Here is a 14,885-nt window from a genome sequence, read left to right as displayed (position 1 = left end):
TGAGCCATTGTATATCTGTTTAAAATGTATCAAGACTGCCCAAATGTGCCTACATGTTTTATTAATTCATTTTCAAGTTCATAACGGTGCACTCTTCTCAAACAATAGCATGGCATTATTTCACTGTAAAAGCAACTGTAAATTAGACAGTGCAGTTAGATTAACAAGAATGTAAGCTTTCTGCCCATATCAGATCTGTTTATGTCTGGGAAATGCTCTTGTTACTTACAACCTCATGCTAATCACATTAGCCTATGACAACTGGGGGGGACGTCCCGCGGGGGGGACACTCTACATCCTGTAGAGGTTAAACTGAGTGTCTGACTCTTAACCCTTAAACTGTCAGTTAGTGTTACATTGCGTGTTTATACTGGTCTCTCTGTGGCTGACATAATAACGTAATAACAATGCGGGACCTGACCATACAGACTACTGTGTACTTACATACTAGGTCACTCACTGCATACTAGTTCACTCTCTGTGGCTGACGTGATGAAAATGATAGACTATAGTGTGTACTGGTCTTGCATACCAGGTCACTGCAGTTAAAGAAGAACATATATGTTAGTAACCTTAGGAGACAGTGTAAACAGTTTTGGACAGTTTCAACTCAGTTTTACTCTGTTATAGATCCTTTACTGTCGATGACACTGGAGAAACGCAAGAGTTCAGGTAAGCAGTGCATTCATGCAAGTTATTGTCCTACATTGCAGAGGCATGCAGCCATCTGATAGGCTTTATGGTTGAGGACTCCACTGCTGATGCCTCTGTTGCCGAGGAGAACCAGAAGGAGATAGTGTGTCCGGCACACGGCCACACCCGGCTGGGCCTCTGTTTGGTGCGTAGCTCCATGGACCTCTCCCCTGGGGTGACCATGTTGTCCCTCACCAGAGCACAGCGCAGCCCCCCAGGCTTACCCCCAGGGTCTGGATGGCCTCTCTATCTCCCTGGCCAGCAGCCTCCTAATCTCACACTGGGTCAGATGTTCCAGTGATCCCCTGTGGTGGCCGCCATCACCTTGCGGGTACAGACGTTCATCAACCCATAGTTTGCACACTGGCCCTCAAACATCACTCTGTCCACATAGTGCTGCAAGCGCAGCAATGCCATTCTGGAGAGGGGGTTGTGGGATGTGTCCTTGAAAATAAATTGTTATTTTAGCCTGAGATGAAAGTAGGGACTGCAGAATGGTGATAATTGATTATCTACCAATTATGGGTTCATATTGGGAAAGTGCTATACAGGAACCCAGCCAAAAAAAAACAAACAGCAAGCAATACAGATGTAGAAGCACGGTGGCTAGGAAAAACTCCCTAGAAAGGCAGGAACCTAAGAAGAAACCTAGAGAGGAACCAGGCTCGGAAGGGTGGCCAGTCCTCTTCTGGCTATGCCTGTGGAGATTTTTAAGCGTACATGGACATTTAAGGTCAGATTGTTCTTCAAGATATTCAAATGTTCATAGATGACCAGCAGAGAGAGAGAAAATTAGAGGGAGCATACTTAAATTCACACAAGACATCAGATAAGACAGGAGACCTACACCAGATAAAACAGACTGACCCTAGCCCCCCGGCACATAGACTATTGCAGCGTAGATACTGCGTCAACTGAAGTGTGCCAGCCTTGTCTCAGCCTTGTCACAAAGGATAACTTAGGGTGCGTTGGTAAATTCCCTTTGGCTATCTACTCCGATTTCAGAGCACTCGTCTGTGTGCCAGAGTGCAGAATAACTGATGAATTTACGAACACGCAACACCCGTTGAGTATAACCAGTGTCAGTAAACTTCGCCAATTTAGAAAATAAATGAAATTTTTGCCAGCAGCACAGTTAGTCAAGAACACTCGAGATACTATGAAAACAGCCTAATCAGCTCTGCTAGGGCGAGTAAAATGGTCAGAGTGAGGTGTTCTCTTATTTGTGTCTGAATGTAGCTAGCAAGCTAGCCAACTTTAGCCAGTTAGCTTGGGTGCTTGACTGACGTTGTGAGGTCCGAAGGCTCGGATCAACCCTACTCCTTGGCCAGAACATCCAGTTTGCGCTCTGAACGCTCCGAGAGCTAAACTCTCTGAATTTAGGAACAGACTCTGACTTTATTAACACCCAGAGTGCACTCTGAGCACACTCTGGCTTTCCAGAGTGAATTTACAACACACCCTCCATCCCTTTTGTTCCGCGTAGCCTACCACTGAATCAGAAGCAGAATACCGACATCTAGTGGTCAAAGGGCCTGTTATCTTGTAGTGCACACACAGGACCCAGGAATGGAAGGAGATGGACATTTACTACACATGGAAATACTGAACTGGGGTGGAGAGAATAAGAAAATAAATACATCCAGAATTAATTTAAATCCAGAACTTGTTTATGTTTGATTCAATTCATAATTTCAGGAACAACCCGTCAAACAAAATGTTAGTTTTAAACAAAATACCTGATTTATTGCTGAAAACAAAATGATCCAGTACCATACAAGTATGAATTGTAATCAACACAAGACCTCTCACACATCACTGTACCTTCTATCAGTTGGCAGGATGGCCATCCTTAACTGCAAGTCCACAGACTCGCTGGTACATGGTTGTCTATAAAGCCATCTAATGGCAGCTGCCAATAAATTGAAGCACTTTGCTCACCCTACAGAGTAATTGACATTACCATCTAAGATCACAGAACTGTATTTTATATCATGTTCCCAACACAAGACCTTAGTCTGGTAAAAGCCTTTAGCTTTGCTGCCCCATCATCTTGGAACACTTCGCAAAAGGACATAAAACTAGATCATTTTATTCTGCTTGATGATTTGAAATCCCAGATTGGATGGCTGTTGACCACAGATTGCATATGTTTTTAAACCTTTTAAATGATCTTATGCACTGTTTTAACTTGCATTCATTGTTATGTTTTATGTTGTGTTGTCTCACGTGTAACTTAATGTATGCTGCTTTCTTGGCTAGGGCTCACTTGAAAAATATATTTAAATCTCATTGTGACTTCTATGATTAAATAAAGGATAAATAAATACAATTAAAAACAATTCTTACACCAAGTACCTCACATCATGGCAGAATATTCGTGTGGTTTTACTTGTGCAACACGACTGCTTTGTAGACGGTCTGGAACGCGGCCTACATTTAATTGTGGGAATAACATTAGGAGGGCTCCTTACGCATATTTCGACCTGTAGCAGCAGCTACCATCAGCTGATCCTAAATACTGCTTTCCAAATCAGCAAAGAAAACACAAACAAAAGCTAAATGTTTGAGGCACGATTGACCCCAGCTTTAATACTAAAGAAAGTTTTGAACGCTCTGAAAGACCTTATCACTGAAGCTTGCTGGGATGTGAGCTCCTCGGTTATCTCCCTCCAGAGTATGGACACATCACATGTTTCCCTCGTGCACCTCAACTTGCGAAGCGATGGATTCGACTGGTATCGCTGTGATCGCACACTCGCTATGGGAGTCAACCTAACCAGGTGCGTGAACAAAGTGTGCATTCATTTTCATGAGTTGGTATTCATTGACAACTCTGTTGAGTTTACCTAAAATGTACACTTGCTGGCTTACTGGCAGCATGTCCAAGATTTTGAGGTGTGCAGGGAATGATGACATCATCACCCTACGTGCAAATGACACTGCAGAGACTCTTCTGATGTTTGAGACTGAAAGTAAGTAGGCCAGTAAGTAGGTCTCAGAGCATTTCATATTATTCTGTATGTAAATCCAAGACACTCCATTTACACTGGACAAAAAAATATATACAGTGCCTTGCGAAAGTATTCGGCCACCTTGAACTTTGCAACCTTTTGCCACATTTCAGGCTTCAAACATAAAGATATAAAACTGTCTTTTTTTGTGAAGAATCAACAACAAGTGGGACACAATCATGAAGTGGAACGACATTTATTGGATATTTCAAACTTTTTTAACAAATCAAAAACTGAAAAATTGGGCGTGCAAAATTATTCAGCCCCCTTAAGTTAATACTTTGTAGCGCCACCTTTTGCTGCGATTACAGCTGTAAGTCGCTTGGGTATGTCTCTATCAGTTTTGCACATCGAGAGACTGACATTTTTTCCCATTCCTCCTTGCAAAACAGCTCGAGCTCAGTGAGGTTGGATGGAGAGCATTTGTGAACAGCAGTTTTCAGTTCTTTCCACAGATTCTCGATTGGATTCAGGTCTGGACTTTGACTTGGCCATTCTAACACCTGGATATGTTTATTTTTGAACCATTCCATTGTAGATTTTGCTTTATGTTTTGGATCATTGTCTTGTTGGAAGACAAATCTCCGTCCCAGTCTCAGGTCTTTTGCAGACTCCATCAGGTTTTCTTCCAGAATGGTCCTGTATTTGGCTCCATCCATCTTCCCATCAATTTTAACCATCTTCCCTGTCCCTGCTGAAGAAAAGCAGGCCCAAACCATGATGCTGCCACCACCATGTTTGACAGTGGGGATGGTGTGTTCAGCTGTGTTGCTTTTACGCCAAACATAACGTTTTGCATTGTTGCCAAAAAGTTCAATTTTGGTTTCATCTGACCAGAGCACCTTCTTCCACATGTTTGGTGTGTCTCCCAGGTGGCTTGTGGCAAACTTTAAACGACACTTTTTATGGATATCTTTAAGAAATGGCTTTCTTCTTGCCACTCTTCCATAAAGGCCAGATTTGTGCAAAATACGATTGTAATATAGGATTGTTGTCCTATGGACAGAGTCTCCCACCTCAGCTGTAGATCTCTGCAGTTCATCCAGAGTGATCATGGGCCTCTTGGCTGCATCTCTGATCAGTCTTCTCCTTGTATGAGCTGAAAGTTTAGAGGGACGGCCAGGTCTTGGTAGATTTGCAGTGGTCTGATACTCCTTCCATTTCAATATTATCGCTTGCACAGTGCTCCTTGGGATGTTTAAAGCTTGGGAAATCTTTTTGTATCGAAATCCGGCTTTAAACTTCTTCACAACAGTATCTCGGACCTGCCTGGTGTGTTCCTTGTTCTTCATGATGCTCTCTGCGCTTTTAACGGACCTCTGAGACTATCACAGTGCAGGTGCATTTATACGGAGACTTGATTACACACAGGTGGATTGTATTTATCATCATTAGTCATTTAGGTCAACATTGGATAATTCAGAGATCCTCACTGAACTTCTGGAGAGAGTTTGCTGCACTGAAAGTATAGGGGCTGAATAATTTTGCACGCCCAATTTTTCAGTTTTTGATTTGTTAAAAAAGTTTGAAATATCCAATAAATGTCGTTCCACTTCATGATTGTGTCCCACTTGTTGTTGATTCTTCACAAAAAAATACAGTTATATATCTTTATGTTTGAAGCCTGAAATGTGGCAAAAGGTCGCAAAGTTCAAGGGGGCCGAATACTTTCGCAAGGCACTGTAAATGGGTCAAGCTGAAGAAAGCGAGAGCCATAATTCCAAAGTGACCCATTTTTGATTCTGTCTCCTACAGGTGAACATTTAGATCAAATAACCAGTACGGCTGATCTTTACCCTCAACTACCTGAACTTCTTCTCCAGAGCTACTCCTCTCTCTCCAACACGGTCACCCTCTGCATGTCAGCTGGCGTCCCTCTAGGTACACTACATGCCCAGAGAGTACAGAGGGAAGACTTCACAGAGAGTCACACCACTTACTTATTCATTTTTAATTGCAACTCTCAAAGCCAACCAAGGCCGTCCTTTACTCACGCTGCCTATTAGCAAGTAGCGGTACAGAACGGATTGAATTGGTAATAGTATGGTAACAAGTTAGCTGTTCATAACTTCCATGATCACTGTTGGCCCTGAAAACTCAGGTCTGTGGAGTTTCTGTTCAAGGGTAACGTGTGTAGGACCATCTCAACCTGTTTGCTTTTTCCCTCCAGTGATGGAGTACAGGATTGCAGACATCGGCCACATCAAGTACTACCTGGCACCTAAAAATTGACGAGGATGCATCCTAATCATCAACCTGACCTAAAGCACGTCTGACAACACCTGGACTGAACCCTTTTAAGAAGACTGTCTGGTGCTAGTGGAAGGTTACCTTTAAAGACGTTTGGCGGTTCTGCACTTCCCAATATGTTACAGATGTCAGTTAAATCCTGTAGGAATGGTGTGTACTATATCATGGTTAATGACAATATAACTAGAGCGAGGTTTTATGTGTTACTTAAGAGACATTGAAGTTGTCTGGTGGATACAGTATGTTTGCCACGGATTGTTTATCCTCATCATACTGCTCCTCTCAATAATGTACTCTAGGCTAACTGTTTATTCCTATTTTACCCACATACTTTGTAAATATGCTGTTTTGTTACACACAAATACAATTCTATAGAAGCTTAATTCATTATGGAACAGTGTTATATCCCTCATGTTGTTCATCAGAGTATTTAACTAGAGACACTGTGCTATTGCCACGTATGGCCACTTGATGGCAGTCAAGACCAAGCAAAAATTGTCTAATACATGTAAAATTGACTCCAGTCCAACTTTTCACTGCTTTCTATCCTCTGGGGTTATCTGGTAAATTGAAGTGAGTACAGTCACACTCTTGGTATTAAGAGTAATTAAGCTGTAAGCTTCGTTAATGTCTGATTAAAAACCACAACATAGCCTGCTGCTTAACTGCTCAGTGCTCAGCCCTCAAGTATTTAACAGCTTAGGATGGAGTTCATTAAAGAGTGAAATGGCTTTTCAGTATTACTCTGTCTACTCTATGGTTCAAGTGTTTTAAAGAGGAACTCTAGCACAATTTATTCCTACCTGGTCCTTTACTTTCTGATGAAAACCTGAAATCAGTTGCTCAATATTAGTTGCTCATTTTTGTCTGTATAAATTTTGTAAGTACATACAAATAAGCTATATTGTTTTGACATACTCATACAATGCCTTCAGAAAGTATTCACACAGCTTAACGTTTTCAACATTTTGTTGTGTTATCAAATTGGGATTCAAATGGATTTAACTGTCATGTGTTTGTCAATGATCTACACAAAATGCTCTGTAATGTAAAAGTGGAAGAAAAAAACATATATCTTGATTACATAAGTATTCAACCCCCTGAGTCAATACATGTCAGAATCTCCTTAGGCATTGATTACAGCTGTGAGTCTTTCTGGCCAGGTCCAAGAGCTTTGCACACCTAGATTGTACAGTATTTGCACATTATTATTATTTTTTATTTCTTCAAGCTTTGTCAAGTTGGTAGCTGATCATTGCTAGACAGCCATTTTCAAGTCTTGCCATAGATATTCAAACCGTAAGTCAAAACTGTAACTAGGCCACTCACAAACATTCAGTGTTGTCTTGGTAAGCAAAAGCAACTCCGGTGTATATTTGGCCTTGTGTTTTAGGTTATTGTCCTGATGAAAGGTGAATTTGTCTCCTAGTGTCTGTTTTAAAACGGACTGAACCTGCTTTTCCTGTAAGGGGTTCGTACTGGCGGCAGAGAAGTCAGACGCAGGAGAGAAAAAACTGTGTTTCTGTGCCATCTCGGCCCAGGGCATGAATGCCGCCCACTCCCCCGGCCGGTCCTGGCAATAGGACCGCAGAAACATGCCCACATCCTGGTTTACTCTCTCCACCTGCCCATTACTCTCGGGTGAAACCCTGAAGTAAGGCTGATCAAGACACCCAGACGTTCCATGAACGCCTTCCAGACCCTAGACCTGAATTGGTGACCTCGATCAGACACTATATCCTCAGGCACCCCGTAGTGCCGGAAGACGTGAGTAAACAGGGCCTCCACAGTCTGTAGGGCCGTAGGGAGACCAGGCAGAGGGAGGAGATGACAGGACTTCGAGAACCAATCCACAACGGCCAGGATCGCGGTGTTACCCTATGAGGGGGAGATCGGTTAGAAAATCCCCCGACAGGTGCGACCAAGGCCGTTGTGGAACGGGTAAGGGGTGTAGCTTCCCTCTGGGCAGGTGCCTAGGAGCCTTACACTGGGCGCAGACCAAGAAGGAGGAAACACAATCCCTCATGTCCTTTGCCAAGGTAGGCCACCAGTTCCTCCCGCTCAAACAGCGCACTGTCCGACCGATCCCAGGATGACCAGAGGAGGGTGACGTGTGGAACCAATAGATTAACCGGTCACGAACAGCAGATGGGATGTACAGACGCCCAGCGGGACACTGGACGGGAGCGCACTCTGTACGTAACGCCTGCTCAATGTCCGCTCCCACTCAACCGGCACCACCAGGCAGGAGGCGGGGAGTATGGGAGTGGGATCCATGGGCCGCTCCTCTGTGTCATACAGCCAGGACAATGCATCTGCCTTAACATTCTGGGAGCCTGGTCGGTAGGAAAGGGTAAACACAAAACGTGTGAAAAACATGGCCCACCTTGCCTGGCGAGGGTTCAATCTCCTCGCTGCCCGGATGTACTCCAGATTGCAGTGGTCAATCCAGATGAGGAAAGGGTGTTTGGCTTGACAGGACTAATGTCTCCACACCTTCAGAGCCTTGACGACAGCCAACAGCTCTCGGTCCCCCACATCATAGTTTTGCTCCGCCGGGCTGAGCTTCTTTGAGAAGAAGGCACAGGGGCGGAGCTTCGGTGGTGTACCGAGCGCTGAGAGAGCACAGCTCCTATCCCAGCCTCGGACGCGTCCACCTCCGCTATGAACGCCAAAGAGGGATCCAGATGGGCCAGCACAGGAGCCGAGGTAAACAGAACCCTCAGGTGACCACAAGCCCTGTCCGCCTCAGCCGACCACTGCAAACGCACTGGGCCCCCCCTTCAGCAGTGAGGTAATGGGAGCCGCTACCTGACCAAAACCCAGGCTGCACCTCCTTTACCATGGTGGGAGTCGGCCAATTACGCGGCTGAAATGCGGTCACTCTCCATCTCCACCCCTGAGGTGGGAATGCGGTACCCTAGGAAGGAGATGGACTGCTGGAAGAACAGGCACTTCTCAGCCTTGACATACAGGTCATGCTCCAACAGGCGACCAAGCACCCTGCACACCAGGGACACATGCTCGGCGCGTGCAGTGGAGTATATCAGAATGTTATCAATATACACCACTACACCCTGCCTGTGCAGGTCCCTGAAAATCTCATCTACAAAGGCCTGGAAGACTGATGGCGCATTCATCAACCCGTACAGCATGACAAGGTTCTCATGGTGCCCTGAGGTGGTACTGAAAGCCGTCTTCCACTCGTCTCCCTCCCGGATACGCACCAGGTTGTAAGCGCTCCTGAGATCTAGTTTGGTGAAGAAGAGCGCCCCGCGCATTGACTCAATCGCTGTGGCTATGAGCGGTAGCTGGTAACTATATCTCACAGTGATCTGGTTCAGACCCCGATAGTCAATACACGGGCGCAGACCTCCCTCCGTCTTCTTCACAAAAAATAAACTTGAGGAGGCGGGTGAAGTGGATGACCGAATGTAGCCCTGACGCAGGGATTCGGAGACATATGTTTCCATAGCCTCGTCTCCGTCTGTGAGAGGGGATACACGTGACTCCTTGTTAGTGCAGCGTCTACCAGGAGATGTATCGCGCAATCGCCTCGTCGATGGGGTGGTAATTGAGTCGCCTTCTTTTTGGAGAAGGCGAGAGCCAAATCGGCATATTCAGGGGGAATGCGCACGGTGGAAACCTGGTCTGGACTCTCCACCGTAGTAGTCGCACCAACGGAAACCCCTAAACACCTCCCGAGCACTCTCGCGACCACCCTGTGAGAGCCCTCTGTGGCCAAGAAACATTGGGGTCATGACAAACTAACCAGGGTAGGCCTAGCACCACGGGAAACGCAGGAGAGTCAATAAGGAAGAGACTAATTCTCTCCTTGTGACCCCCCTGCGTCACCATGATCAGGAGCGGTGGCCTCCCTGATCAACCCTGACCCTAATGGTCGACTATCTAAGGCGTGAACGGGGAAAGGCACAGCCACAGGAACAATGGGGTGCCCTAAACTATGGGCAAACTAATTATCTATAAAATTCCCAGCCACGCCTGAATCGACGAGCGCCTTATGCTGGGAATGTGGGGAAAACTCAGAAAAAGTGACATACACAAACATATGTGCGACAGAGGGCTCTGGGTGAGATTGGTGCCGGCTCACCTGGGGTGACGCCAGAGCGCCCTGCCTGCTGCCTCGATACCCAGAGGAACCAACCCGGCACCGACCAGCAATGTCACTTCTGCGGCCACAGATGGTGCACGAGCTGGAACCCCCTCCGGTCTCCCTGTGCACCGTCCCTCCCAGCTGTATGGGTATCGGAGAGGGGGTGCGGGGGGATGGAACCAACAGACCCCGATCTGAACGTCCGCGGGCAGCCAGCAGGTTATCCAGCCGGATGGACAGGTCCACCAGCTGGTCGAATGTGAGGGTGGTGTCTCTGCAGGCCAACTCCCGACGGACGTCCTCGCACAGACTGCAGCGATAATGGTTGATCAGGGCCCTGTCGTTCCATCCCGCACCGGCAGCCAGGGTCCGAAACTCCAGGGCGAACTCCTGGACGCTCCTCGTCCTCTGCCTCAGATGGAATAGGCGTTCACCCGCCACTCTACCTCCGGGCGGGTGGTCGAAGACTGCTCGGAAGCGGCGGGTGAATTCCTCAAACTGGTCCAACGCCGCATCTCCCTCTCTCCACACGGCGTTGGCCCACTCCAGGGTTGTCGTGGTGAGGCACGAGACGACGGCGGATACCCTCTCATGGCCCGAAGGAGCCAGGTGGACAGTTGCCAGGTACAAGTCCAGCTACAAGAGGAACCCCTGGCAGTTCGCAGCCGTCCCATTGTATTCCTGGGGAAGGGAGAGACGAATCCCACTGGGGCCAGGAAAAGGAGGGGCGCGTAGTGGAGGCCCCGGCTGTGCTGGTGGAGGCGCTGGGAGAACTCCCTGTCTCTCCCAGCGGTCTGTTGTCTGGACAATGCGGTACATGGTGGTGCCAACATGGTGGAGCATTGCTGCGTGCTCCCAGACGCTGGTCCGGTATTCTGTAAGGGGTGCGTACTGGCGGCAAAGATCTCAGACGCAGGAGAGCAAAAACTGTGTTTCCAATGGCGCAGTTTAATAATAAAAACCCACCGGAAAACAGAACAATCAATAAATGGGTACACAACCCGATGCACACCAGACATAATGTGCACAAGCACTTACAATAAACGATACCAGACAAGGACATGGGGGGGAACAGAGGGTTAAATACACAACATGTAATTGATGGAATTGAAACCAGGTTTGTGGGAAGACAAGACAAAACAAATGGAAAATGAAAAGTGGATTGGCGTTGGCTAGAAGACCGGTGACGTCGACCGCAGAACGTCGCCCGAACAAGGAGAGGGACCGACTTCGAAGGAAGTCGTGACATTTCCTCTAGGATTTTGCCTGTTTTATCCCCCCCCCAAAATCCCTAGTCCTTGCCGATGACAAGCATACCCATAACATGATGCAGCCACCACCATGCTTGAAAATATGTGTTATTCAGGGATGTGTTGGATTTGCCCCAAACATAGTGTTTTGTATTAACATAACGTTCATTTCTTTGCCACATTTGTTTTTGCAGTTTTACTTTACTGCCTTTGGAATATTTATAGACTTATAGACTGTGCAGACTTCCTTCTTTTCACTGTCATTTCTGCCAAATCTACACCGGAGTTGCTTATCAAGAAGACAGTGAATGTTCCTGAGTGGTCAAGGTACAGTTTTGATTTAAATCTACTTGAAAACCTATGGCAAGCCCTGAAAATGGCTGTCTAGCAATGATCAATAACCAATTTGACAGAGTTTGAAGAATTTTCAAAAGAATAATTGGCAAATGTTGCACAATCCAGGTGTAGAAAGCTCTTAGAGACATTCCAAGAAATACTCACAGCTGTAATCGTTGCAAAAGTTGCTTCTACAAAGTATTGGCTCATTGGTGTGAATACTTATGTAAATGAGATATTTCTGTATTTAATTTTTAATAACATACTTTCACTTTGTCATTATGGGATATTGTGTGTAGATGGGTTAGAAAAATCTATATGTTTAATTTTGAATTCAGGCTGTACCACAACAAAATGTGTAATTAGTCAAAGGTTATGAATAGTTTCTGAAGGCACACTAACTACAATGTTGTTGATCCATCATCAGTTTTCTATCACAGCCATTCAACTCTGTAACTGTTTTAAAGTCAACCTTGGCCTCATGGGGAAATCCCTGAGCAGTTTCCTTCCTTTCCGGCAATTGAGTTAGGAAGGACGCCTGTATTTTTGTAGTGACTGGGTGTATTGATACACCATCCAAAGTGTAATTTATAACTTCACCATGCTCATAGGGATATTCAATGTCTGCTTTAAAATTAAAATAAAATATCCGTCAACCAATAGGTGCCCTTCTTGGTGGACATGGAAACCTCCCTGATCTTTGTGGCTATAAATTCACTGCTCGACTGAGGGAACTGTGAGGTATAGACATGAGGTAGTCATTAAAAAAATCATGTTAAACACTATTATTGCTCAAAGAGTGAGTCCATGCAACTTATTATGTGACTTGTTATGCAAATGTTTACTCCTGAACGTATTTAGACTTGCCATAACAAAGGTGTTGAATACTTATTGACTCAAGACATTTCAGCTTTTTGTGTGTTCACTTGAGATTGTCAGATCCTTTTTTTTGTCTAACATAGTATGTCCCAAATAATGCATGATGTGAACTTCTGACATGATTTGTACATGGGTACACAACATGTGTCTCTGTTACGTACCTACTGTATATGGTACCTATATGGTGACGTTGACTTGTTTTGCCATTCGTCTCCCTTTTCCCAAGCACTCTGAATCCTAGCATTGGGAGTTTCAATACTGTATCACCCTAAATTAGTGAGGTATACATTTTCATTTTCTCAAAATCTCCAATACTTATATTTTGACGTCTGCTATTATACTTCATGCATATTATCAATGCATAATAGATTTTTTGAATCTGCTTAACATCACATGATAGTCAGTATAAAAGCAAAAAAATGGCGATACTGGATTGAATCTGCAGGCTGGCAGGAAGGGGGGGGGGGGACTGGTACAGATGGGATGACAGAGAGGAGGTGTGTGGCAAGTAAAGCAAGCAGAGAAAAGATGACAGAGAGTAGGAGTGAGATTGCAGAGAGGGAAAAAGAGAGATGACAGAGAAGGAGTGCAAGAAACAGGTTGAGGGATGAAAGTATAGAGGAGAAAGGGATGGATAGAGGAGATGAAATAACGTGGCAAAGACCGAGGGGTTATTGTGTGTGTGAGTGCATGCACGTTTGCATGGTCCAACAGCATCCATTGTTGGAGAAGATATGATGAAAAAGTAAACACACACACTCGCATTCTCAATTAGACTCACCATTGGTGTGTAATCACCAGGGACACCAAGCGCTAGCTGGAGCGTACTAGTCACTAGGCTAAAAATAGCCATCGTGTCTGCAGGAATGAGATCGACCTGTAGGGAGATAAAGCACCCAGAGGCACACAGGGACAGACTCATGGAAATATGGAATCTTTTTTAGCTTGGTCCCTGTAACAGAAATTACAGTTGAATTTAATACATGTAGTGTAACGAAATACCAAAGAAATGAATCACATTAAAGAGTATAAGCCTTACTTGGTAGATCGCTGTGTGACACTAATTGATTGGCTCTGAAAACATAATTACTTATTACTCTATTATTATTTAATGAATTAAAGAGACATCCGCACCTGCCTATACCTTCCCTTTCTCTCAGAGAAGATGCGTTTTTGGATAGCTGAGATGGCTGAGAGAACATGTTTGCATTGGTCATTTTAATTTCTACCTACAGTATGTCGATTTCAATCCTTGGGATCATTGAGTTCGAGTCTTCCCTTTATGCTGCTATCTGCTTGCTCTCTACTTCTTTTTCTTCATTCAAAATGTTCTTCTCATCACTTTGTCCACCTCCCCCTTATGTCTGTTTAACTTTATTCTCTCATTATGTTCTAAGCCTCCTAAACACTGCTTAGCAACAGTTCCCACAGCAACAAACTGAAAAACTTCACTGTCTGTCTGTCTGTCTGTCTGTCTGTCTGTCTGTCTGTCTGTCTGTCTGTCTCTCTATATATATATCACTCTCTATCTATCTTCTTTCCCTGGCCTTTACCTTGCTCATTATAAAGTCACACAGTTCCACAGAAGTATAACAAGTTGACTGTTCTCGACAATAATAGCATCCCCAGGTGAAGAGAAGAAGGGGGGGGGGGGCAGGGAAACCGGCTGTTCCTGCTAGAGTCTATTGATCTGACTGTAATTTGAAAGTGATTTAATGGATTGATATATGATAGCACATACAGTAGACAGCGTTTTTACAAAGTAACAAGAACTGCTTCTTATAAAATTGCAAGTGACACCATTGGTTTGCGGTGATAAGATAATCAAAGCAGTGAATGGAATGACATTCAGATATTTGACAAGCAATGTGATCAAATGGCTTTGCTTTCCAGTTCACATTCTGAATGAAACCCTATTTTCTGTAGGAAAGGAGCAGGAGAGGCTTTGAACACCTCATTAAGTCTGCCTATGCAGCAGGGAGATCAGTGCAGATAAAAATGCTCTGTCATTAATCGAATGATTTCGGAAGGTAACTAGAAACAAGATCTTTGGGTGGAAATCTTAAGCACTCTTCAGGAGAGACCTCTGTGATTAGCATTGTGTGTTCTGTTATCTTGATTGAGTTCAATAGGAAATTAACCTCCTAATTGACTGTTGGGAGAAACGACATGAGAGGTCAAAGAGGACCAATCTCTAGTCAATCATTTGTCTATAGAAAAGAAAAGAGAAAGGACTCAGATCACTGTTTAAATAGGGAAAATACAACAGTGCAGGCTAATTTTAGAGGCAGGACTGTGTAAACATTAGTGACATGGCAATTCCCATAAAATATCTGGCAATACCATCAG

At 44.8% G+C, this 14,885-nt stretch overlaps 1 pseudogene across 1 annotated transcript in view; it reads left to right on the top strand.

Moving 5' to 3' along the window:
• The window catches only part of LOC110522924 (bone morphogenetic protein 1-like), a 49,502-nt pseudogene extending 43,162 nt beyond the window's left edge, over window positions 1-6,340 (top strand). The window contains exons 12-15 of the transcript XR_016496446.1: window positions 3,370-3,476; window positions 3,574-3,668; window positions 5,463-5,588; window positions 5,878-6,340. The product of XR_016496446.1 is annotated as a bone morphogenetic protein 1-like (transcript). The remainder of the gene's footprint in view (window positions 1-3,369; window positions 3,477-3,573; window positions 3,669-5,462; window positions 5,589-5,877) is intronic.
• Window positions 6,341-14,885: the final 8,545 nt, after the last annotated feature.

Source organism: Oncorhynchus mykiss, chromosome 5, assembly GCF_057628025.1.
Source record: "Oncorhynchus mykiss isolate SJ-2025 chromosome 5, ASM5762802v1, whole genome shotgun sequence".
In the NCBI taxonomy this organism is placed as follows: domain Eukaryota; kingdom Metazoa; phylum Chordata; class Actinopteri; order Salmoniformes; family Salmonidae; genus Oncorhynchus; species Oncorhynchus mykiss.
This window is presented reverse-complemented; position numbering and strand designations above follow the sequence as displayed.